This window comes from Rutidosis leptorrhynchoides, chromosome 7 (assembly GCF_046630445.1).
Source record: "Rutidosis leptorrhynchoides isolate AG116_Rl617_1_P2 chromosome 7, CSIRO_AGI_Rlap_v1, whole genome shotgun sequence".
Taxonomy (NCBI): domain Eukaryota; kingdom Viridiplantae; phylum Streptophyta; class Magnoliopsida; order Asterales; family Asteraceae; genus Rutidosis; species Rutidosis leptorrhynchoides.
In genome coordinates, this window is record NC_092339.1 from 303,985,156 (window position 1) to 304,009,861 (window position 24,706).

A 24,706-nucleotide genomic window follows, 5' to 3' on the forward strand; every position below is an offset into this window, starting at 1 on the left:
TTGTGTTGTTTTCTTCATTTTCTTCAAGGCTTGCCACCGTCCTTCTAGGTAGTTGATCTCTAGACGGTGTCCATTCAAAAGTATGAACTGACATGTCTTCTAACATGTCATACGCTTGATTTGGTGATTTGTACATAAATACTCCTCCAGCGGAGGAATCTAATATACCACGAGTATGTTCATCAATACCACGATAAAAAGTTTGAACTATTTGCCCTTTTTGCAATCCGTGTTGCGGACAATTTCGTAACATTCTTTTTAATCTTTCCCATGCATCATAAAGAGTTTCATCCGACTTTTGTTTAAAAGTGGTGATTTCAGTTCTAAGTCTTTCGGCTTTTGCCGGTGGGAAAAATCGGGTAATGAATTTTTCTCTTAATTCGTTAAAAGTTGTGATAGAATCAGGTTTTGATACTTTCAACCATGCTTTTGCGTCTCCGATTAACGAGTACGGAAAAGTTCTTAACTTAAATGCATCTGAAGAAACATCTTTTTTTGTACTGTTCACATAAATCTTCAAAAGCTTCTAAATATTCTATCGGATTATTATTAAGTCTTCCGTCGAATTGGTTTTCACGAATCATGTGCATAAACTGCCCCTTGACTTCCCAGTTTTCAGCCTCAATTTCAGGTCTTCTTATAGGTGCAAGTGCGAGAGGGGGAACAGTTTGTCTGGTATTCCACATCGGTAGATCATTTGGATCAGGTGTTACTTCAGCCATTTCTTCTTTAATGATGATGGTTTCAGGTTCAGTTTTGATTTCTGGTTGACCACTAGTGTTTCCTACTTGTTTTTTGATATTTTTCGGTGTATTCGGTTGACTAGTACTACCTAATTTTTTTTGTTTTTTCTTGTTTTAATCTTTTGTTCAAGTTTCTTTCAGGCTCTGGATTAAGTGCAATAAGTATAGGATTTCCTGAACGTGTCATACAATTACAAAATTGTATGTAATCTTGAAGGATTTATTCACTAAGTGTATAAACATTGAACTTTCTTGAAAATGAATTTTCACGAAAGGATCGAATAACATAAAAACAATGATAAAAACCTTTAAACAAACAGATTTTTCTTCTGATTTTGCCCACGTTTCGAATAGCCAAAAGATGCAGCAGGGGGGCAGGATTCGTTTGGTCTCAATATAATTGAGTACTGTTTGGCTCCAATAACCCAGTCCACGTACAAATCCAACTATTACTACGAATCAGAAAAATTATCTATTTATTTAACTGCCAACTTCCCCGGCAGTGGCGCCAAAAAGTTGATGTGCTTGAAGATCGTGTCCTTTTATTTTGATCGAATTTAGATTGAATGTATTACATGAATTGGTTGCGTTCTTATGATTTCGGATTGATTTCACACATATAGGCAACTTTGTCCTATCCGTATAGTAATAGTTTATTTGGTAAATCCGGTTCGTTCCACAGGGAAATGGAGTTTTCAAGGTTTTAATCGCTAAAAGTTAATCTATTAAAAGGGGGATTTTGGATTAGGGTTTACTACTTAATTGAACGGAATTTAAATTTAACTAAAACGAAATAACTAAATTAACGACAATAAAAATACAATTTAACTAATTTGACAAAATAGAAGAAATAAGGTTTTTCATGGCAATATAGCAAAATAGTAAAAAGTAATTAAAATTTACTATATGGTAAAAAGTGAAATTGAAGAGATTTAAAATAAGGTAAAGTAGTGGCTACTAAAATATGTCCCCTCTGGATTTATGGCTTGTTTTTAAGTCTGATTATGATGTTTTAATATATATCCTTATATTTTATCTTCCGATTTATAAAGATTTAACTAACTAAAATTAAATCTAACTTTCGTTTCGATCTCGTTTTAGCGAATTAAATTATACCCCGATTATTTAAATTAAGATTTAATCCAGTTTTTACTTTCGTTAAAACCAAAATTATAACGGTCTTACCCTTTTTATAATTACACGATTATATAAGCTATAATATTACCCAAACCATCGAATCACACTTCTAAATTGTTGTCAATAATTTGTCCATATGTCCGTCTAGATCACCGAGGTGTTGAAGCATAATTTATGTCAATTTAATGTACTTTCGTTTATCAATTTTAATAAATTATGTGATAAGGGTGAAAATATTAAATTATATAACAATGGGTCGGTGATTAAACTTAATATTAAAAATAGTCAAAGTTACATCATAATATTATAATATGGTTCAATCCATTTGTCCAGAGGTTCTACATTTTAGTTACCACTATGGATATTTAGTTGGACATTATAACGGTGTAAAAATATAAATTATATAAAATGGACATAATAACAATAATAAATAAATAACAATAATAACGACGATAATAATAAATATTACGATAACAATAATAATAATAACAATAATAATAATAATAATAATAATAACAATAGTAATAACAACGATAATAACGATAATAATGATACGCGAAAATAAAGTTGGGACGTGGAGACTTACAGTGAGTTGGAACGGTAAAAAGCGATATTATTAGCGTAGCGGTACACGGACATAACTTCGACTTAAAACCCGTAAATTAAACGTTACAATAACTTTATTATTAAAATAAACTTAAATTAAAATTACAAATATAAATATATATTATGAATATTACAGAAGAGAAATGAAAACTGATGTATATAAAGCTCGAGCAAACTGGCTTTTTATAGATATGTGGCCTGCTACAGTAACCCATGCGATCGTATGGGTTTTATGCCTATTTCCCATGCGATCGCATGGCCGCCAGATCCAGCTCACAATTTTTTGGATTTTTACTTGTCGACATATTATAAAAATATATATAATATATAAATAATTTATATAATTATTTAAATATTATATTATATTCTTGTGCATAGTTGACTCATAATTTTGGCTCCGATGTCTCGTACATTTACGCCCGGTTTATGTCTCAGTCTCGATTTCTCGAACGTCTTTTCTTACAATTTAATATCGTGTAATTTGCGTTTCGCGACTTGCATTCTTGTCAATCTTTAGACATTTTTATTCGATAATTTAAATCACTTGGAGTGTAACTTGTACGTTTGAGCATTTTGGACGTTTTTGCCTTTTAAATCTTCGTTTTCGACTTTAAATCTTCATTTTTGAGCAATCTTCGTCTTTCGTCTTCGCACTTATTTATTTAAACAATTACAACTAAAAATAAGGAAATTACAATTAAAAACATTACATTTTGGAACGATATTGTGACTAAATATATGTTCGTTTGGAGCAATATCAGTTGGCACACCAGAAAGATGATCAGACCCATGTACAACTGCACAGGGCCCACTAATTTTAAAGGCCCAAAATTAATTAGTTGGCACACCAGAAAGATGACCAAGAGAACAAACTAATCATCATCTAATTGGGTTTGAAGCAATGCCCTATACACACATATTACTTGACCCACGATAAATGTGGCCAAGAGAGTGAGGCCGAAATTATCATCAAATTGGATTTGAATGCCCTGTGATTTTATAATGTTTCTGTCCTATCTCATCCTCCAATGTGGGATGACAAAAATTTCCAAGTTTCCAACTAACAGATTAAGGACTGTAACAAAGTACTCTTTTATCATCGTGAAGGAAAGGATTAAAATTTTATATAAGTTAAGTATATACGAAGAAGAATCCCTACAATATATATAAATTCTACCTCTATATATAGAGAACCAAATTATCAACTCTGCTAACATCATATTCGTTAATCACTATTCCATCTCAAATTATATATTATCAATTAGTTAAGATTTAGCTTATATATATGATTTGATTTGATCAATCATTAAACATACGGTAGGTTATATAGTCTGATTATCATGAAACGTCCAGGAATAATTAACAAAATTTACTTGTATACCATGAAATTTGATATGTTATTATTCATTGATAAACATGAACAACATTTTAAGTGTAACTAGTTAAAGACCCGCGGTTTCGCGGGTTTTATGAAATGATGATATTATAAGACAATTTTAATCATGATAACACAAATAAACAATATCATATTTCGAAAGTTCAAATGTAAAAAATGATGTTCAAATTAAAGTAACAGACTTGATAACAACTCAATAATCAAATACACGATGTCATATAGTTGGTATAAATCACATAAAATATATAGTTGCAAAGTACCTGCTTTAGAAAATTCATTTTTTAGTTGTATTTCCTTGTTAAGTTGTGTCACTTTGTGTTCCAATTAAGATAATCATGTCTACAAATTAACATACAAATCAGTATGTTTAATACCGACAAATTCTCAGAATTAAGAAATTAAAATACTAATAACGATGTATTTAAATCAAGTGGTGTAATAAAAGCATCTCACAAGTAGGTTTTAAATAATATGTTTAAGAATATTTCAAGTAGCACTTCATTATTACAAATAGTCCATGGTGACATTTCATGTGTGTTTTATAATTCAAGTGCAAATCAAGTTATATTCCAAACCCATTTGGTTTACCAACAGTTTTAGAAACGTAAATAAGAAGCAACGCCGTTGTTCTGATTTACCCACAGAAACACGAACATATCCCTTTAAGTCTTTGTTGCTATATTGATTAATTATCACACCCACTACTGGTCTTCTGGTAAATATCCAAATCATTATTCATTACATCAGGAATTCAAAACAAAACATAAAGTCTTTTTAGAATAATGAAATACTACAACTTATAATAATAGTAGCAGTAGCATTAGTACTGGTAAAGTTATTAAATCGTTTGTTTTTAAAACTAAATCTAAACCATAACAATAAACCCTAAGCGCTAAAATCTAAACCCTAACCTAAACCCTAAACCCTAAGTCTAAACTGAAAACCATAAACCTAAACCCTATACCCTAAACCTAAACTCTAAACCCTAAATCTAAACCCTAACCCTAAGCCCTAGAATCTGTGACGACCCGGAAATTTTTGACCAAATTTAAACTTGATCTTTATATGATTTCGACACGATAAGCAAAGTCTGTAAAGTTGAGTCTTAAAATTTTGGAACAGTTTACATAAATGCATTTACCCTTTTGACTACTCCCGATGATTCACGAACAATAGTATGTAAATAAATATGTATGTATATATATATATATATATATATATATATATATATATATATATATATATATATATATATATATATATATATATATAATAAATTTGAAATAAGAGAAAAACAAATCATTTAAATTAAATATGTAAAATATTATATAAAATAATAAAGATGTTAGTAGAATAAATATATATATAAATGTATACATGAAATCTGTACACAATTAATTTTAGATGTATGTTGTAATACATATAAAAATTCAATATTGTATATTGTAATATAAGTATTACATAATTAATAATATGTAATATTATTATACTAAATATAATTATAAGTTTGAATATATAACTGTTATATTAATATCACTATCATTACTTACTTTATCATTATTGTTAATGTTAATACTTATATTATTAATATCAAATAAATTTAAAATAAAGTATGTATATATGTACCAAATTTGATATGTAAAAGTGATGTTATTATTATTAATATTATTATTATCATTATTAATATTATTAGTATTATAAGTAGTAGTAAAACTCTAATTATAGTTATTATTATGATTATTGTTATTATTATTACTAAAAACTATCATCTTTGTTTAAAATCTTATTAACATTGTACTTTTATTATTATTAGTATTATTTGATATGATATTATTATCAAACCTATGATTATTATTATTAATAAGTATTATTATTATTAATATAATTAATAATTATTAATATCAATAATAAAATATACATATAGATATACAAACCGCGTAATATTTATTATATTGGATTACCATCTTTTTTTTTCTTCTCTTTATTTTGTTTTTTTCTCTGCTTGTGAACCTTGTAGTTGAAATGACCCGTCCTAATCCATCCGGACGAAGTCCATTTCGATTACAAACGATTCACAATAGTTGATTACATCGCGAGGTACTTGACCTCTATATGATACATTTTACAAACATTGCATTCGTTTTTAAAAGACAAACTTTCATTACATCGACAGTTAACAGCATGCATACCATTTTATAATATATCGAACTATAATTGACTTATTAATAATCTTGATGAATTCAACTACTCGAATGCAACGTCTTTTGAAATATGTTATGAATGACTCCAAGTAATATCTCTAAAATGAGCAAATGCACAGCGGAAGATTTCTTTCGTACCTGAGAATAAACATGCTTTCAAGTGTCAACCAAAAGGTTGGTGAGTTCATTAGTTTATCATAAATAATCATTTCATAATTTTAATAGACCACAAGATTTCCCATATTTCTATTTCTCATAAACATACGTCCCATACATAGAGACAAAAATATCATTCATATGGATTGAACACCTGGTAACCGACATTCACAATATGCATATAAGAATATCCCCATCATTCCGGAATCCTCCTTCGGACATGATATAAATTTCGAAGTACTAAAGCATCCGGTACTTTGGATGGGGCTTGTTGGGCCCGATAGATCTATCTTTAGGATTCGCGTCAATTAGGGGGTCTGTTCCTTAATTCTTAGATTACCAGACTAAAAAGGGGCATATTCAGTTTAATAATCCAGCCATAGAATGTAGTTTTAAGTACTTGTGTCTATTTCGTCAAACATTTATAAAAGTAGCGCATGTATTCTCAGTCCCAAAAATATATATTGCAAAAACATTTAAAAAGGTAGCAAATGAAACTCACCATACTGTATTTTGTAGTAAAAATACATGTGACTATATTGAACAATGCAGGGTTGGCCTTGGATTCACGAACCTATATCATTTGTATATTTATTAATATTCATAATTATAATCGAAACATATAATTTTATTAGTTATATCCTTTTTATGTTAATAATATATATTTGTTTCATATGTTCATGTTGTATATAAAAATATTAATTTTTGTTATGTTATATGTATTAAATATGTATATTTATGTATGTATTTAGTTTATTTATCAAAACAGTAGTTTTTATTATACTAAGTTAATATTAGTAAAAATAATGATAATAACATTAATAATTTACATATGTTAATAATAACCCTATTAGTGATAGTAACAATGATATTAATAATAGTACTTGTAAAAATATTAATTTTACTGTTTAAGATAGTTATGATATTAATGATTTACTAATAATAATAATAATAATAATTTTTTATTAAAAATGATAATACTATTAAAAATAATGATATTGTTATTATTGATACATTTGTTTAATAATAAACATAATGATACTAATAGTTACAAAAGTATTACTAATACTAATATTAATAAGATTAATGATAACTTATATTATTTTCATAATAATAATAATAATAATATAATAATAATAATAATAATAATAATAATAATAATAATAATAATATTTATAAAGTGATACCGATACTAATATTTATGAAAGTAACACTAATAATACTAATAATATTTAATGGTACTACTTAATAACAAAACGATAATAGTATTAATCATAGTATTTATTTTTACATAATAGTAATGATAATACATATATTAGTTGCTAAATATAATAATACAATAATAACAATAACAATATTCCTAATTATAACTATAACCATACAATGATAATATTAATAATACTTGAAAATGTTAATAAGTGGTAACTTTTTAGGAATACACCTATTTTAATAATAATTATTATAATTATGATACTTGTAATGATAACAATAATTTATATCATCAATAATAATAATAATAACTATAATAATGACAATTAATAATAAAAATAACAAAATTAAAATAAAAGTGTATACCCTCTAAGAAGCTTTTCTAAAAAGAATACCCCAGACGAGACTCGAACCTCCGACCTCTCGTTACCCGACACTACCCTCTAACCATCCTTCCACCACTGCCTTTCTGAAATTATCCCTATATTTATTTTATTTAAACCGTAATCTGTTTCCCTTTACCACATCTTCTTCTCCAAGAACTTAGTCGACCAGGGTTAACTCAAATCAAAACAACACCCTTTTAATTTAATTCCAATTTCGTATTTGAAACAGAAAATGATCAGTTTGGAAAGATTTCGATTGGCAGAACAAAAAAAAAATATACAGATATACCTGCAGCAAGAACACCTCGTCACCAACTCAAACTTCGATTTTTAATTTGGGGTGGTTATAGCTTAAGCTCACAACATAAAATACCTTTTAAATCATTCATAGAAACTCTTCAAGTCGTTAATTGATCCAAAAACCTTAAAACAAAATCGAATTTCCCGATTAAAAATTCTTTTGACTTTTAAAGTTAAATCTTTGACCTCAAAATTCTAAATCAATATGATGAATTGGAAAACGAGATTGTTGCAGATAGGTTGATTTGATGATTTCTAACAAAATGACATTTATGGATTTTGATAATTTATTCGAATTCGAGCTTCTGATTAAACCGGTCGTGAAAGAGCAAAAGCGTTTTTTTTTTAAAGTTTTCTGTTTTGCCTCTGTTCTGAATGGAATTGAGTAGGGGATTTTATCCAGTAATCTGAATGATGAATTTCCAAATTATAATTGATGAAAGTTGTTTTATGGCTATAGGGATCGACAATTTGTCACGAGAGAATAGAAAAGGAAAAAAAAAATCTAAAGATGATGCGTACATGATAGGAACTGGAAACAGATCCTATGTGTTTTATCTTTATCTATCTGTTTACATCTCATACGGAGTATTATAATTTATAACTGTATCATCTAATAATAATATTATTAATTTTATTAATATTATCGAAAATACTATTAATAATAGTAATAAAAATAATAATAATAATAATAATAATAATAAGTAACAATCAATAATGTAAATGATATTAATAACATTATTATTGGTAACAGTAATACTGGTTATATTAATAATAAGGATCATAATATTAGTAATAATAAAAAATGTAACAATTGATCAAATTTCCTATTTATATGTTATATATTTTAATAATATTATTGAATTGTATTATTTTTATAATATTAATAATAATGATTCTTAATGATAATACTTGATAATAACTCTATTAATATTAAGTTACATTTTTAAATTTTTATATCTATATATTATATAATACAATAATATTCAAAATTCCAAATAGTAATATTAATACTAATATTAATAGTAATAATGAGTGTAACACTAATAATATTGATATAACAATTTATGCTTATCAAATCCCATATATAATAATAATAATATTAATAATACTGATATCAATATTATTAATGAAAGTAATATAATAACTATATTATAACATGTAATTAAATTACTATAGTGATATTACATATTATTAATAATGTAATACTTATATTATAATAAAACAAAATTGAATACCTAATATTTATATATATTATATTACAACTTACATATAATTATCGTATAGAAATCATATATATTTATATTTATATATATTTATAACATCTTATTTATTTTGTATATTACTCTACATATTTAATTCAATTGTTTAATTGCTTTTATATTAATCTCTAATTACTATATACACTTATTTTTATATTTACATATATCTTTATTTACATATTTATTTACACACAATTGTTCGTGAATCGTCGGGAATAGTCAAAGGTCAAATGTATATATGAACACAGTTCAAAGTTTTTGAGACTTCAACATTACAGACTTTGCTTATCGTGTCGATTTCATATTAAAATCAAATTTAAATTTGGTCAAAAATTTCCGAGTCGTCACAGTAGTCGACATCATCCCTTTACAAAACAGATTTGATAAATCTTTGCTGACCACCTCAATCATTCAACTACTCTTATAAAAATCTATATTTGTCTCCCGATTCAGAAAAGAAAAGAAAAAAAATAAATAAATAAATAAAATAAATTGATTATATGTCGTTCTTGAACAAAAAACCCATTAATCGATTTCGTAATGATTTTCAAAAATCTAAAAATGCAGAAATCATCCAAATCATGTCTGATACTTTCTGTAAAATCTCATAATCCAATTCCTCCTATCGAATCTTAATTTTGGAGTCAAAGTTAATTGTCAAAAAGTTAAAGGTTATGTTCTTCGCAAAAATTCGTAATCATTTCAATGTTTTCGATTAAATTGACGTTTCCAATAGATTTCAGGGATGATTTGAAACTTAATTCTTGATATAACATTTGTCCAAAATGTTATCGAAATCAAAATCAAAATAATTTTTTTTATGGCCGCGAACCTACAGGTACCTTCCTTTATTATTATTATTTTTTTTTACACAAACACTTATGTATTAATTATGAATCAATGGAATAATCTCAGCTCTTGTTGATTATAATTAATTTGGTTTTGAAATCGGTCGATTGATTAGTAAGTGAAGGAGATGAAGTTGCACACAAAAATTATTTCGGACTATATATATATATATATATATATATATATATATATATATATATATATATATATATATATATATATATATATATATATATATATATATATATTTCTCTGTGTATTAAAACAGAAACACAATAGATAGAGCCATGGTTTAGGGTGATTGTAAGGGAGCTGAAGGTCACGGGTTCAAACCTTGGTTGAATCATATATTTTTTTTAAGAAGAAGAATTAGAACACAGAATAATGTGGTTAAATAAATAGGGTATGCGAGTTTAATAAGCAAAGCAGAATCAATGGAGTGGTTTGGTAATGGTTTGAGTTAGCTAGTGGTCTCAGGTTCGACTCCAGGCTGGGGCATGTTCTTTTCTTTTTAAGCTCTTTTCTAAGGTAGTCTAATATTTTATTTATTATTATAATTATTATTATCATTAATATTATTATTAATATTATTATTATTATTATTATTAATATTATTATTATTATTATTATTATTATTATTATTATTATTATTATTATTATTATTATTATTATTATTATTATTATTATTATTATTATTATTATTGTATGTTATTATCATTAATATGGTTAGTATTAATATCATTAAAATTTATCATTTTAATTTTTGTTATTAGTATTATCATTATTAATAAAGTTATTATTATTATTATTAGCAAATCATTATTTTCTAAACTATTATTTTAACAAATAAATATTTTGTACATTAAATATACTTATTATATATACTAGAATTATATTAATATTTCATGTAACTGTATATCAAAAATATTAACATTTCTTATATAAATACTTACAAATAACAAATTATCGATATTTAAATATAACATTAAACAAGTAAGAATGTAAATATAGATATATTAATACAACTATATAAATATTAACTATTATGAATGCATACCTAAATTAAACATACATAATATATAAATTAAAGGTATAATAAGTAAATTTGTTCAGTTATGATTATATGTTTTAATATAAATATACAAATGATATAGGTTCGTGAATCCGAGGCCAACCCTATACTTGTTCAATGTCGTCCTATGTATTTTTACTACAAAATACAGTATGGTGAGTTCATTTGATTCCCTTTTACTCTTTACATTTTTGGGACTGAGAATACATGCGCTGTTTTTACAACTGCTTTATTAAATATTTTTGAAATATATATTGAACTGAAAATGCATGAATTGCTTTTATAAAGGTTTGACGAGATAGACACAAGCAAAATATTCCTCGAATGAATTATTATGCAGATAGAAGTTCTGCGGATTATTATTGAATTATGTGGACATGATAATTGCCACCGTTGAATTATGTGGACATGATAATTGCCACCGTTGAATTATGTGGACATGATAATTGCCACCGTTGAATTATGTGGATATGATAATTGCCACCAATTGATGTGAATGTTATGTATCGAGAGAATGATTTTTATACACAGGTTATGTGTATTAGTTTTTGTGCACGAGATATGTGTACGGTTACTAAGATTTATAAAAAAATGGATTGCGTACACGAGAAAGGTGAAATGTCCCGTTCTTATTGATTAAAAACGTTCCATATTAATTGATTTCGTTGCGAGGTTTTGACCTCTATATGAGACGTTTTTCAAAGACTGCATTCATTTTTAAAACAAACCATAACCTTTATTTCATAAATAAAGGTTTAAAAAGCTTTACGTAGATTATCAAATAATGATAATCTAAAATATCCTGTTTACACACGACCATTACATAATGGTTTACAATACAAATATGTTACATCGAAATCAGTTTCTTGAATGCAGTTTTTACACAATATCATACAAACATGGACTCCAAATCTTGTCCTTATTTTAGTATGCAACAGCGGAAGCTCTTAGTATTCACCTGAGAATAAACATTCTTTAAACGTCAACAAAAATGTTGGTGAGTTATAGGTTTAACCTATATATATCAAATCGTAACAATAGACCACAAGATTTCATATTTCAATACACATCCCATACATAGAGATAAAAATCATTCATATGGTGAACACCTGGTAACCGACATTAACAAGATGCATATATATAAGAATATCCCCATCATTCCGGGACACCCTTCGGATATGATATAAATTTCGAAGTACTAAAGCATCCGGTACTTTGGATGGGGTTTGTTAGGCCCAATAGATCTATTTTAGGATTCACGTCAATTAGGGTGTCTGTTCCCTAATTCTTAGATTACCAGACTTAATAAAAAGGGGCATATTCGATTTCGATAATTCAACCATAGAATGTAGTTTCACGTACTTGTGTCTATTTTGTAAATCATTTATAAAACCTGCATGTATTCTCATCCCAAAAAATATTAGATTTTAAAAGTGGGACTATAACTCACTTTCACAGATTTTTACTTCGTCGGGAAGTAAGACTTGGCCACTGGTTGATTCACGAACCTATAACAATATATACATATATATCAAAGTGTGTTTAAAATATATTTACAACACTTTTAATATATTTTGATGTTTTAAGTTTATTAAGTCAGCTGTCCTCGTTAGTAACCTACAACTAGTTGTCCACAGTTAGATGTACAGAAATAAATCGATAAATATTATCTTGAATCAATCCACGACCCAGTGTATACGTATCTCAGTATTGATCACAACTCAAACTATATATATTTTGGAATCAACATCAACCCTGTATAGCTAACTCCAACATTCACATATAGAGTGTCTATGGTTGTTCCGAAATATATATAGATGTGTCGACATGATAGGTCGAAACATTGTATACGTGTCTATGGTATCTCAAGATTACATAATATACAATACAAGTTGATTAAGTTATGCTTGGAATAGATTTGTTACCAATTTTCACGTAGCTAAAATGAGAAAAATTATCCAATCTTGTTTTACCCATAACTTCTTCATTTTAAATCCGTTTTGAGTGAATCAAATTGCTATGGTTTCATATTGAACTCTATTTTATGAATCTAAATAGAAAAGTATAGGTTTATAGTCGGAAAAATAAGTTACAAGTCATTTTTGTAAAGGTAGTCATTTCAGTCGAAAGAACGACGTCTAGATGACCATTCTAGAAAACATACTTCCACTTTGAGTTTAACCATAATTTTTGGATATAGTTTCATGTTCATAATAAAAATTATTTTCTCAGAATAACAACTTTTAAATCAAAGTTTATCATAGTTTTTAATTAACTAACCCAAAACAGCCCGCGGTGTTACTACGACGGCGTAAATCTGGTTTTACGGTATTTTTCGTGTTTCCAGGTTTTAAATCATTAAGTTAGCATATCATATAGATATAGAACATGTGTGTAGTTAATTTTAAAAGTCAAGTTAGAAGGATTAACTTTTGTTTGCGAACAAGTTTAGAATTAACTAAACTATGTTATAGTGATTACGAGTTTAAACCTTCGAATAAGATAGTTTTATATATATGAATCGAATGATGTTATGAACATAATTACTACCTCAAGTTTAGTAGGTAAACCTACTGGAAGTGACAAGAAATGATCTAGCTTCAAAGGATCTTGGATGGCTTGAAAGTTCTTGAAGTAGGATCATGACACAAAAACAAGTTCAAGTAAGATTTTTACTCGAATTAAGATAGTTTATAGTTATAGAAATTGAATCAAAGTTTGAATATGAATATTACCTTGAATAAGATAGATAACCTACTGTATATAACAAAGGTTTCTTGATCTTAGATGATTACTTGGAATGGATTAGAAAGCTTGGAAGTAAATTAGTAAACTTGAAGGGATTTTTGAAGTGTTCTTGAAGTGTTCTTCCTATGATGATTATAGCTTGATTCTTGAAGTGATTTTTGATGAAGATGATGATTAACTACTGGAAAAATACGTTCATAATAGTGTGTGTGTGTGTGTGTTGAGAGAGAATTAGAAAGAGAATTGGAAGTGAAATGGAGTGAATGATGAGTGGTAATTGGTGAGTGGTGAGTGGGGTTAAAATGAGTTCTAGTTAGTTGACTAGCTCATGGTAGAAGTTCAAATTGATTAGTCATACATGACATAATCAAGAATGGAATCCCATGCTAGTTCCTATTGGTATATACTCATAGTAAGTACGTTTTGAAGCTGTGTATAATACGGATAAGAATACGACTAGAATTCTTGATGAAAGAAAAGAATGGAAAAGTAACTGTAACCATTTTCGTTAAGTATGAGTGTTTTGATATATGTCTTGAAGTCTTCTAAAAGTATTTTAATACATCTAAATACAATACATGTATATACATTTTAACTGAGTCGTTAAGTCATCGTTAGTCGTTACATGTAAGTGTTGTTTTGAAACCTTTAAGTTAACGATCTCAATTAATGTTGTTAAACCATTGTTTATTATATCTAATGAGATGTTAAATTATTATATTATCATGATATTATGATACATTAATATATCTTAATATGATATATATACATTTAAATGTCGTTACAACGATAATCGTTACATATATGTCTCGTTTCGAAATCCTTAAGTTAGTAGTCTTGTTTATATGTATATAACTCATTGTTAATATACTTATGGAGATACTTACTTATCATAATCTCATGTTAACCATATGTATATCCATATATATATATATCGTCATGTCGTTTTTACAAGTTTTAACGTTCGTGAATCGCCGGTCAACTTGGGTGGTCAATTGTCTATATGAAACATATTTCAATTAATCAAGTCTTAACAAGTTTGATTGCTTAACATGTTGGAAACATTTAATCATGTAAATATCAATCTCAATTAATATATATAAACATGGAAAAGTTCGGGTCATTACAGTACCTACCCGTTAAATAAATTTCGTCCCGAAATTTTAAGCTGTTGAAGGTGTTGACGAATCTTCTGGAAATAGATGCGGGTATTTCTTCTTCATCTGATCTTCACGCTCCCAGGTGAACTCGGGTCCTCTACGAGCATTCCATCGAACCTTAACAATTGGTATCTTGTTTTGCTTAAGTCTTTTAACCTCACGATCCATTATTTTGACGGGTTCTTCGATGAATTGGAGTTTTTCGTTGATTTGGATTTCATCTAACGGAATAGTGAGATCTTCTTTAGCAAAACATTTCTTCAAATTCGAGACATGGAAAGTGTTATGTACAGCCACGAGTTGTTGAGGTAACTCAAGTCGGTAAGCTACTGGTCCGACACGATCAATAATCTTGAATGGTCCAATATAACTTGGATTTAATTTCCCTCGTTTACCAAATCGAACAACGCCTTTCCAAGGTGCAACTTTAAGCATGACCATCTCTCTAATTTCAAATTCTATATCTTTTCTTTTAATGTCAGCGTAGCTCTTTTGTCGACTTTGGGCGGTTTTCAACCGTTGTTGAATTTGGATGATCTTCTCGGTAGTTTCCTGTATAATCTCCGGACCCGTAATCTATCTATCCCCCACTTCACTCCAACAAATCGGAGACCTGCACTTTCTACCATAAAGTGCTTCAAACGGCGCCATCTCAATGCTTGAATGGTAGCTGTTGTTGTAGGAAAATTCTGCTAATGGTAGATGTCGATCCCAACTGTTTCCGAAATCAATAACACATGCTCGTAGCATGTCTTCAAGCGTTTGTATCGTCCTTTCGCTCTGCCCATCAGTTTGTGGATGATAGGCAGTACTCATGTCTAGACGAGTTCCTAATGCTTGCTGTAATGTCTGCCAGAATCTTGAAATAAATCTGCCATCCCAATCAGAGATAATAGAGATTGGTATTCCATGTCTGGATACGACTTCCTTCAAATACAGTCGTGCTAACTTCTCCATCTTGTCATCTTCTCTTATTGGCAGGAAATGTGCTGATTTGGTGAGACGATCAACTATTACCCAAATAGTATCAAAACCACTTGCAGTCCTTGACAATTTAGTGATGAAATCCATTTTAATGTTTTCCCATTTCCATTCCGGGATTTCGGGTTGTTGAAGTAGACCTGATGGTTTCTGATGCTCAGCTTTGACCTTAGAACACGTCAAACATTCTCCTACGTATTTAGCAACATCTGCTTTCATACCCGGCCACCAAAAATATTTCCTGAGATCCTTGTACATCTTTCCCGTTCCAGGATGTATTGAGTATCTGGTTTTATGAGCTTCTCTAAGTACCATTTCTCTCATATCTCCAAATTTTGGTACCCAAATCCTTTCAGCCCTATACCGGGTTCCGTCTTCCCGAATATTAAGATGTTTCTCCGATCCTTTGGGTATTTCATCCTTTAAATTTCCCTCTTTTAAAACTCCTTGTTGCGCCTCCTTTATTTGAGTAGTAAGGTTATTATGAATCATTATATTCATAGATTTTACTCGAATGGGTTCTCTGTCCTTCCTGCTCAAGGCATCGGCTACCACATTTGCCTTCCCCGGGTGGTAACGAATCTCAAAGTCGTAATCATTCAATAATTCAATCCACCTACGCTGCCTCATATTCAATTGTTTCTGATTAAATATGTGTTGAAGACTTTTGTGGTCAGTATATATAATACTTTTGACCCCATATAAGTAGTGCCTCCAAGTCTTTAATGCAAAAACAACCGTTCCTAATTCCAAATCATGCGTCGTATAATTTTGTTCGTGAATCTTCAATTGTCTAGACGCATAAGCAATCACCTTCGTTCGTTGCATTAATACACAACCGAGACCTTGCTTTGATGCGTCACAATAAATCACAAAATCATCATTCCCTTCAGGCAATGACAATATAGGTGCCGTAGTTAGCTTTTTCTTCAATAACTGAAACGCTTTCTCTTGTTCATCATTCCATTCAAATTTCTTCCCTTTATGCGTTAATGCAGTCAAGGGTTTTGCTATTCTGGAAAAGTCTTGGATGAACCTTCTGTAGTAACCAGCTAGTCCTAAAAACTGGAGTATGTGTTTCGGAGTTTTCGGGGTTTCCCACTTTTCAACAGTTTCTATCTTTGCCGGATCCACCTTAATACCTTCTTTGTTCACTATGTGACCGAGGAATTGAACTTCTTCCAACCAAAATGCACACTTTGAAAACTTAGCGTACAATTCTTCCTTCCTCAACACTTCTAACACCTTTCTCAAATGTTCACCGTGTTCTTGGTCATTCTTTGAGTAAATAAGTATGTCATCAATGAAAACAATGACAAACTTGTCAAGGTATGGTCCACACACTCAGTTCATAAGGTCCATGAACACAGCTGGTGCATTAGTTAAACCAAACGGCATGACCATAAACTCGTAATGACCGTAACGTGTTCTGAAAGCAGTCTTTGGAATATCATCTTCTTTCACCCGCATTTGATGATACCCGGAACGTAAGTCAATCTTTGAATAAACAGACGAGCCTTGTAGTTGATCAAATAAGTCGTCGATTCTAGGTAGTGGGTAGCGGTTCTTGATGGTAAGTTTGTTCAACTCTCGGTAGTCGATACACAACCTGAATGTACCATCTTTCTTCTTGACAAACAAAACAGGAGCTCCCCACGGTGATGTGCTTGGTCGAATGAAACCACGCTCTAAAAGTTCTTGTAATTGGATTTGCAGTTCTTTCATCTCTCTGGGTGCGAGTCTGTAAGGAGCACGAGCTATTGGTGCAGCTCCTGGTACAAGATCTATTTGAAATTCAACGGATCGCTGTGGGGGTAATCCCGGTAATTCTTTCGGAAATACATCGGGAAATTCTTTTGCAATGGGAACATCATTGATGCTCTTTTCTTCAGTTTGTACTTTATCGACGTGTGCTAGAACAGCATAGCAACCTTTTCTTATTAGTTTTTGTGCCTTCAAATTACTAATAATATGTAGTTTCGTGTTGCCCTTTTCTCCGTACACCATTAAGGGTTTTCCTTTTTCTCGTATAATGCGAATTGCATTTTTGTAACAAACGATCTCTGCTTTCACTTCTTTCAACCAGTCCATACCGATTATCACATCAAAACTCCCTAACTCTACTGGTATCAAATCAATCTTAAATGTTTCGCTAACCAGTTTAATTTCTCGATTCCGACATATATTATCTGCTGAAATTAATTTACCATTTGCTAATTCGAGTAAAAATTTACTATCCAAAGGCGTCAATGGACAACTTAATTTAGCACAAAAATCTCTACTCATATAGCTTCTATCCGTACCCGAATCAAATAAAACGTAAGCAGATTTATTGTCAATAAGAAACGTACCCATAACAAGCTCTGGGTCTTCCTGTGCCTCTGCCGCATTAATATTGAAAACTCTTCCGCGGCCTTGTCCATTCGTGTTCTCCTGGTTCGGGCAATTTCTAATAATGTGGCCCAGTTTTCCACATTTATAACAAACTACATTGGCATAACTTGCTCCGACACTACTTGCTCTGCCATTACTCGTTCCGACACCATTTGCTCCTTTCGTTCTATTAACCCCTGGTCCGTAGACCTCACACTTCACCGCGCTATGACCATTTCTTTTACACTTGTTGCAAAATTTGGTGCAGAACCCCGAGTGATACTTTTTACACCTTTGGCATAGCTGCTTCTGATTGTTGTTGTTGTTGCGGTTATTATTGTTGTTGGGATGATTGTTGTAGTTGCTGTTGTTGTTGTTGTTGTTGTTGTTGGGCCGTTTGTTGTAGTTGCGATTGATGTTGCGATTGTTGGGATAATTGTTGCGATTATTGTTGTAATTGCTGTTGTTGTTGTATTGGTGATTCTTATCACCGTTTTCCTCCCACTTTCTTTTGACTTGCTTCACATTGGCCTCTTCAGCAGTCTGTTCTTTAATTCTTTCTTCAATCTGGTTCACTAATTTGTGAGCCATTCTACATGCCTGTTGTATGGAGGCGGGCTCGTGTGAACTTATATCTTCTTGGATTCTTTCCGGTAATCCTTTCACAAACGCGTCGATCTTCTCTTCCTCATCTTCGAATGCTCCCGGACACAATAGGCACAATTCGGTGAATCGTTTTTCGTACGTGGTAATATCAAATCCTTGGGTTCGTAACCCTCTAAGTTCTGTCTTGAGCTTATTGACCTCGGTTCTGGGACGGTACTTCTCGTTCATCAAGTGCTTGAATGCTGACCACGGTAGTGCGTACGCATCATCTTGTCCCACTTGCTCTAGATAGGTATTCCACCATGTTAACGCAGAACCTGTGAAGGTATGCGTAGCGTACTTCACTTTGTCCTCTTCAGTACACTTACTTATGGCAAATACCGATTCGACCTTCTCGGTCCACCGTTTCAATCCGATCGGTCCTTCGGTTCTATCAAATTCCAAAGGTTTGCAGGCAGTGAATTCTTTGTAGGTGCATCCTACACAATTTCCTGTACTGCCAGATCCAAGGTTATTGTTGGTATGTAGCGCGGCCTGTACTGCGGCTATGTTTGAAGCTAGAAAAGTACGGAATTCCTCTTCATTCATATTCACGGTGTGTCGAGTAGTCGGTGCCATTTCCTTCAAAATAGTCGAATGGAACAAGTTAATCATACAGAATATTAAGAGTAGTTAATAGTATTTCGTAGCATAATATGAACTCATTTATAAAAGCTTTTTCTTCATATTAGCGTTTTATAAGTTTAAATTCGGGTAGTACCTACCCGTTAAGTTCATACTTAGTAGCTAATATACAATTCAACTACTACAATTCTATATGAAAAACTGATTGTAATAATATTTCGCGTTCAAACTTTTATACAATATTTTACAAACTTACAATACCGCTTATTTTACAAAAAGCATGAAATATAGCACACAATAACTTTGGTACAAGATAGTTGTGAAGATAATTCTAGCTAGTACACAAGTCGTTCAGCAAAGGTAATAAAGACACGTAATTCATACGTCCAGAAACAAGTCATGCATTCTGGTTTTACTAGGACTACTTCCCATCCTTGGTCTTGTGGAACATAACCGTTATGGCCGTTGATAAGACAGCGTGTTGTAACGTCGTCAAAGGGAAGAGGGTTACGTAATGACCAACAGTCTCGTAATAACCTAAAAACCTCATTTCTTACCCCAATTACCGACTCCGTCACTTGTGGGAACGTTTTGTTTAATAGTTGTAGCCCGATGTTCTTGTTCTCACTTTGGTGAGAAGCGAACATTACTAACCCGTAAGCATAACATGCTTCTTTATGTTGCATGTTAGCCGCTTTTTCTAAATCACGAAGTCCTATATTCGGATATACTGAGTCAAAATAATTTCTTAACCCGTTGCGTAAAATAGCATTTGGGTTCCCCGCAATATATGCGTCAAAGTAAACACATCGTAACTTATGGATTTCCCAATGTGATATCCCCCATCTTTCGAACGAAAGCCTTTTATAAACCAAGGCATTCTTGGAACGTTCTTCGAATGCCTTACAAACTGATCTCGCCTTAAATAGTTGTGCCGAGGAATTCTGACCGACTCTAGATAAGATTTCATCAATCATGTCTCCGGGTAGGTCTCTTAAAATATTGGTTTGTCTATCCATTTTGTGTTTTTATACTGTAAAATAGACAAGAGTTAGATTCATAAAAAAATACTTATTAATACAAGCAATTTTTACATATATCATAAAGCATAAGCACACTATATTACATATATTACACCACACGAATACAACTATCTTATTCCAACTCGCTCGTTTCTTTTTGTTCGGTTTTGGTTCGTTTTGCCAAGTTTCTAGGGATATATGATGTTCCCCTAATACGAGCCGTCGTTGTCCACATTGGTTTAGAAAAACCTGGTGGTTTAGAGGTTCCCGGGTCATTGTTACAACTTAAGGACTTCAGGGGTTGACGATACATATAAAGTTCATCGGGGTTGGAATTAGATTTCTCTATTTTTATGCCCTTTCCCTTATTATTTTCTTTTGCCTTTTTAAATTCAGTTGGGGTAATTTCTATAACATCATCGGAATTCTCGTCGGAATCCGATTCATAGGAGAATTGGTAATCCTCCCAATATTTTGCTTCCTTGGCGGAAACACCATTGACCATAATTAACCTTGGTCGGTTGGTTGAGGATTCTCTTTTACTTAACCGTTTTATTATTTCCCCCACCGGTTCTATTTCTTCTTCCGGTTCCGATTCTTCTTCCGGTTCCGACTCTTCTTCCAGTTCCTCTTCGGGAACTTGTGAATCAGTCCACGAATCATTCCAATTTACATTTGACTCTTCATTATTATTAGGTGAGTCAATGGGACTTGTTCTAGAGGTAGACATCTATCACATAATATCAAACACGTTAAGAGATTAATATATCACATAATATTCATATGTTAAAAATATATAGTTTCCAACAAAAATGTTAAGCAATCATTTTTAAAGAAAACACGGTCGAAGTCCAGACTTACTAATGCATCCTAACAAACTCGATAAGACACACTAATGCAAATTTTCTGGTTCTCTAAGACCAACGCTCGGATACCAACTGAAATGTCCCGTTCTTATTGATTAAAAACGTTCCATATTAATTGATTTCGTTGCGAGGTTTTGACCTCTATATGAGACGTTTTTCAAAGACTGCATTCATTTTTAAAACAAACCATAACCTTTATTTCATAAATAAAGGTTTAAAAAGCTTTACGTAGATTATCAAATAAGGATAATCTAAAATATCCTGTTTACACACGACCATCACATAATGGTTTACAATACAAATATGTTACATCGAAATCAGTTTCTTGAATGCAGTTTTTACACAATATCATACAAACATGGACTCCAAATCTTGTCCTTATTTTAGTATGCAACAGCGGAAGCTCTTAGTATTCACCTGAGAATAAACATGCTTTAAACGTCAACAAAAATGTTGGTGAGTTATAGGTTTAACCTATATATATCAAATCGTAACAATAGACCACAAGATTTCATATTTCAATACACATCCCATACATAGAGATAAAAATCATTCATATGGTGAACACCTGGTAACCGACATTAACAAGATGCATATATATAAGAATATCCCCATCATTCCGGGACACCCTTCGGATATGATATAAATTTCGAAGTACTAAAGCATCCGGTACTTTGGATGGGGTTTGTTAGGCCCAATAGATCTATCTTTAGGATTCGCGTCAATTAGGGTGTCTGTTCCCTAATTCTTAGATTACCAGACTTAATAAAAAGGGGCATATTCGATTTCGATAATTCAACCATAGAATGTAGTTTCACGTACTTGTGTCTATTTTGTAAATCATTTATAAAACCTGCATGTATTCTCATCCCAAAAAATATTAGATTTTAAAAGTGGGACTATAACTCACTTTGACAGATTTTTACTTCGTCGGGAAGTAAGACTTGGCCACTGGTTGATTCACGAACCTATAACAATATATACATATATATCAAAGTATGTTTAAAATATATTTACAACACTTTTAATATATTTTGATGTTTTAAGTTTATTAAGTCAGCTGTCCTCGTTAGTAACCTACAACTAGTTGTCCACAGTTAGATGTACAGAAATAAATCGATAAATATTATCTTGAATCAATCCACGACCCAGTGTATACGTATCTCAGTATTGATCACAACTCAAACTATATATATTTTGGAATCAACCTCAACCCTGTATAGCTAACTCCAACATTCACATATAGAGTGTCTATGGTTGTTCCGAAATATATATAGATGTGTCGACATGATAGATCGAAACATTGTATACGTGTCTATGGTATTTCAAGATTACATAATATACAATACAAGTTGATTAAGTTAGGGTTGGAATAGATTTGTTACCAATTTTCACGTTGCTAAAATGAGAAAAATTATCCAATCTTGGTTTACCCATAACTTCTTCATTTTAAATCCGTTTTGAGTGAATCAAATTGCTATGGTTTCATATTGAACTCTATTTTATGAATCTAAACAGAAAAGTATAGGTTTATAGTCGGAAAAATAAGTTACAAGTCGTTTTTGTAAAGGTAGTCATTTCAGTCGAAAGAACGACGTCTAGATGACCATTTTAGAAAACATACTTCCACTTTGAGTTTAACCATAATTTTTGGATATAGTTTCATGTTCATAATAAAAATCATTTTCTCAGAATAACAACTTTTAAATCAAAGTTTATCATAGTTTTTAATTAACTAACCCAAAACAGCCCGCGGTGTTACTACGACGGCGTAAATCCGGTTTTACGGTGTTTTTCGTGTTTCCAGGTTTTAAATCATTAAGTTAGCATATCATATAGATATAGAACATGTGTGTAGTTAATTTTAAAAGTCAAGTTAGAAGGATTAACTTTTGTTTGCGAACAAGTTTAGAATTAACTAAACTATGTTCTAGTGATTACGAGTTTAAACCTTCGAATAAGATAGTTTTATATATATGAATCGAATGATGTTATGAACATCATTACTACCTCAAGTTTAGTAGGTAAACCTACTGGAAGTGACAAGAAATGATCTAGCTTCAAAGGATCTTGGATGGCTTGAAAGTTCTTGAAGTAGGATCATGACACAAAAACAAGTTCAAGTAAGATTTTTACTCGAATTAAGTTAGTTTATAGTTATAGAAATTGAATCAAAGTTTGAATATGAATATTACCTTGAATAAGAAAGATAACCTACTGTATATAACAAAGGTTTCTTGATCTTAGATGATTACTTGGAATGGATTAGAAAGCTTGGAAGTAAATTAGTAAACTTGAAGGGATTTTTGAAGTGTTCTTGAAGTGTTCTTCCTATGATGATTATAGCTTGATTCTTGAAGTGATTTTTGATGAAGATGATGATTAACTACTGGAAAAATACGTTCATAATAGTGTGTGTGTGTGTGTGTTGAGAGAGAATTAGAAAGAGAATTGGAAGTGAAATGGAGTGAATGATGAGTGGTAATTGGTGAGTGGTGAGTGGGGTTAAAAGGAGTTCTAGTTAGTTGACTAGCTCATGGTAGAAGTTAAAATTGATTAGTCATACATGACATAATCAAGAATGGAATCCCATGCTAGTTCCTATTGGTATATACTCATAGTAAGTACGTTTTGAAGCTGTGTATAATACAGATAAGAATACGACTAGAATTCTTGATGAAAGAAAAGAATGGAAAAGTAACTGTAACCATTTTCGTTAAGTATGAGTGTTTTGATATATGTCTTGAAGTCTTCTAAAAGTATTTTAATACATCTAAATACACTACATGTATATACATTTTAACTGAGTCGTTAAGTCATCGTTAGTCGTTACATGTAAGTGTTGTTTTGAAACCTTTAAGTTAACGATCTCAATTAATGTTGTTAACCCATTGTTTATTATATCTAATGAGATGTTAAATTATTATATTATCATGATAATATGATATATTAATATATCTTAATATGATATATATACATTTAAATGTCGTTACAACGATAATCGTTACA

The 24,706-nt window shown here is 30.6% G+C and overlaps 1 non-coding gene across 1 annotated transcript; it reads left to right on the forward strand.

Moving 5' to 3' along the window:
* The first annotated feature begins 224 nt into the window (after nt 1-224).
* LOC139860810 (small nucleolar RNA R71) lies at nt 225-331 on the forward strand. The gene has a single exon (XR_011763426.1). It is a non-coding gene; the product is annotated as a small nucleolar RNA R71 (small nucleolar RNA).
* Nucleotides 332-24,706: the final 24,375 nt, after the last annotated feature.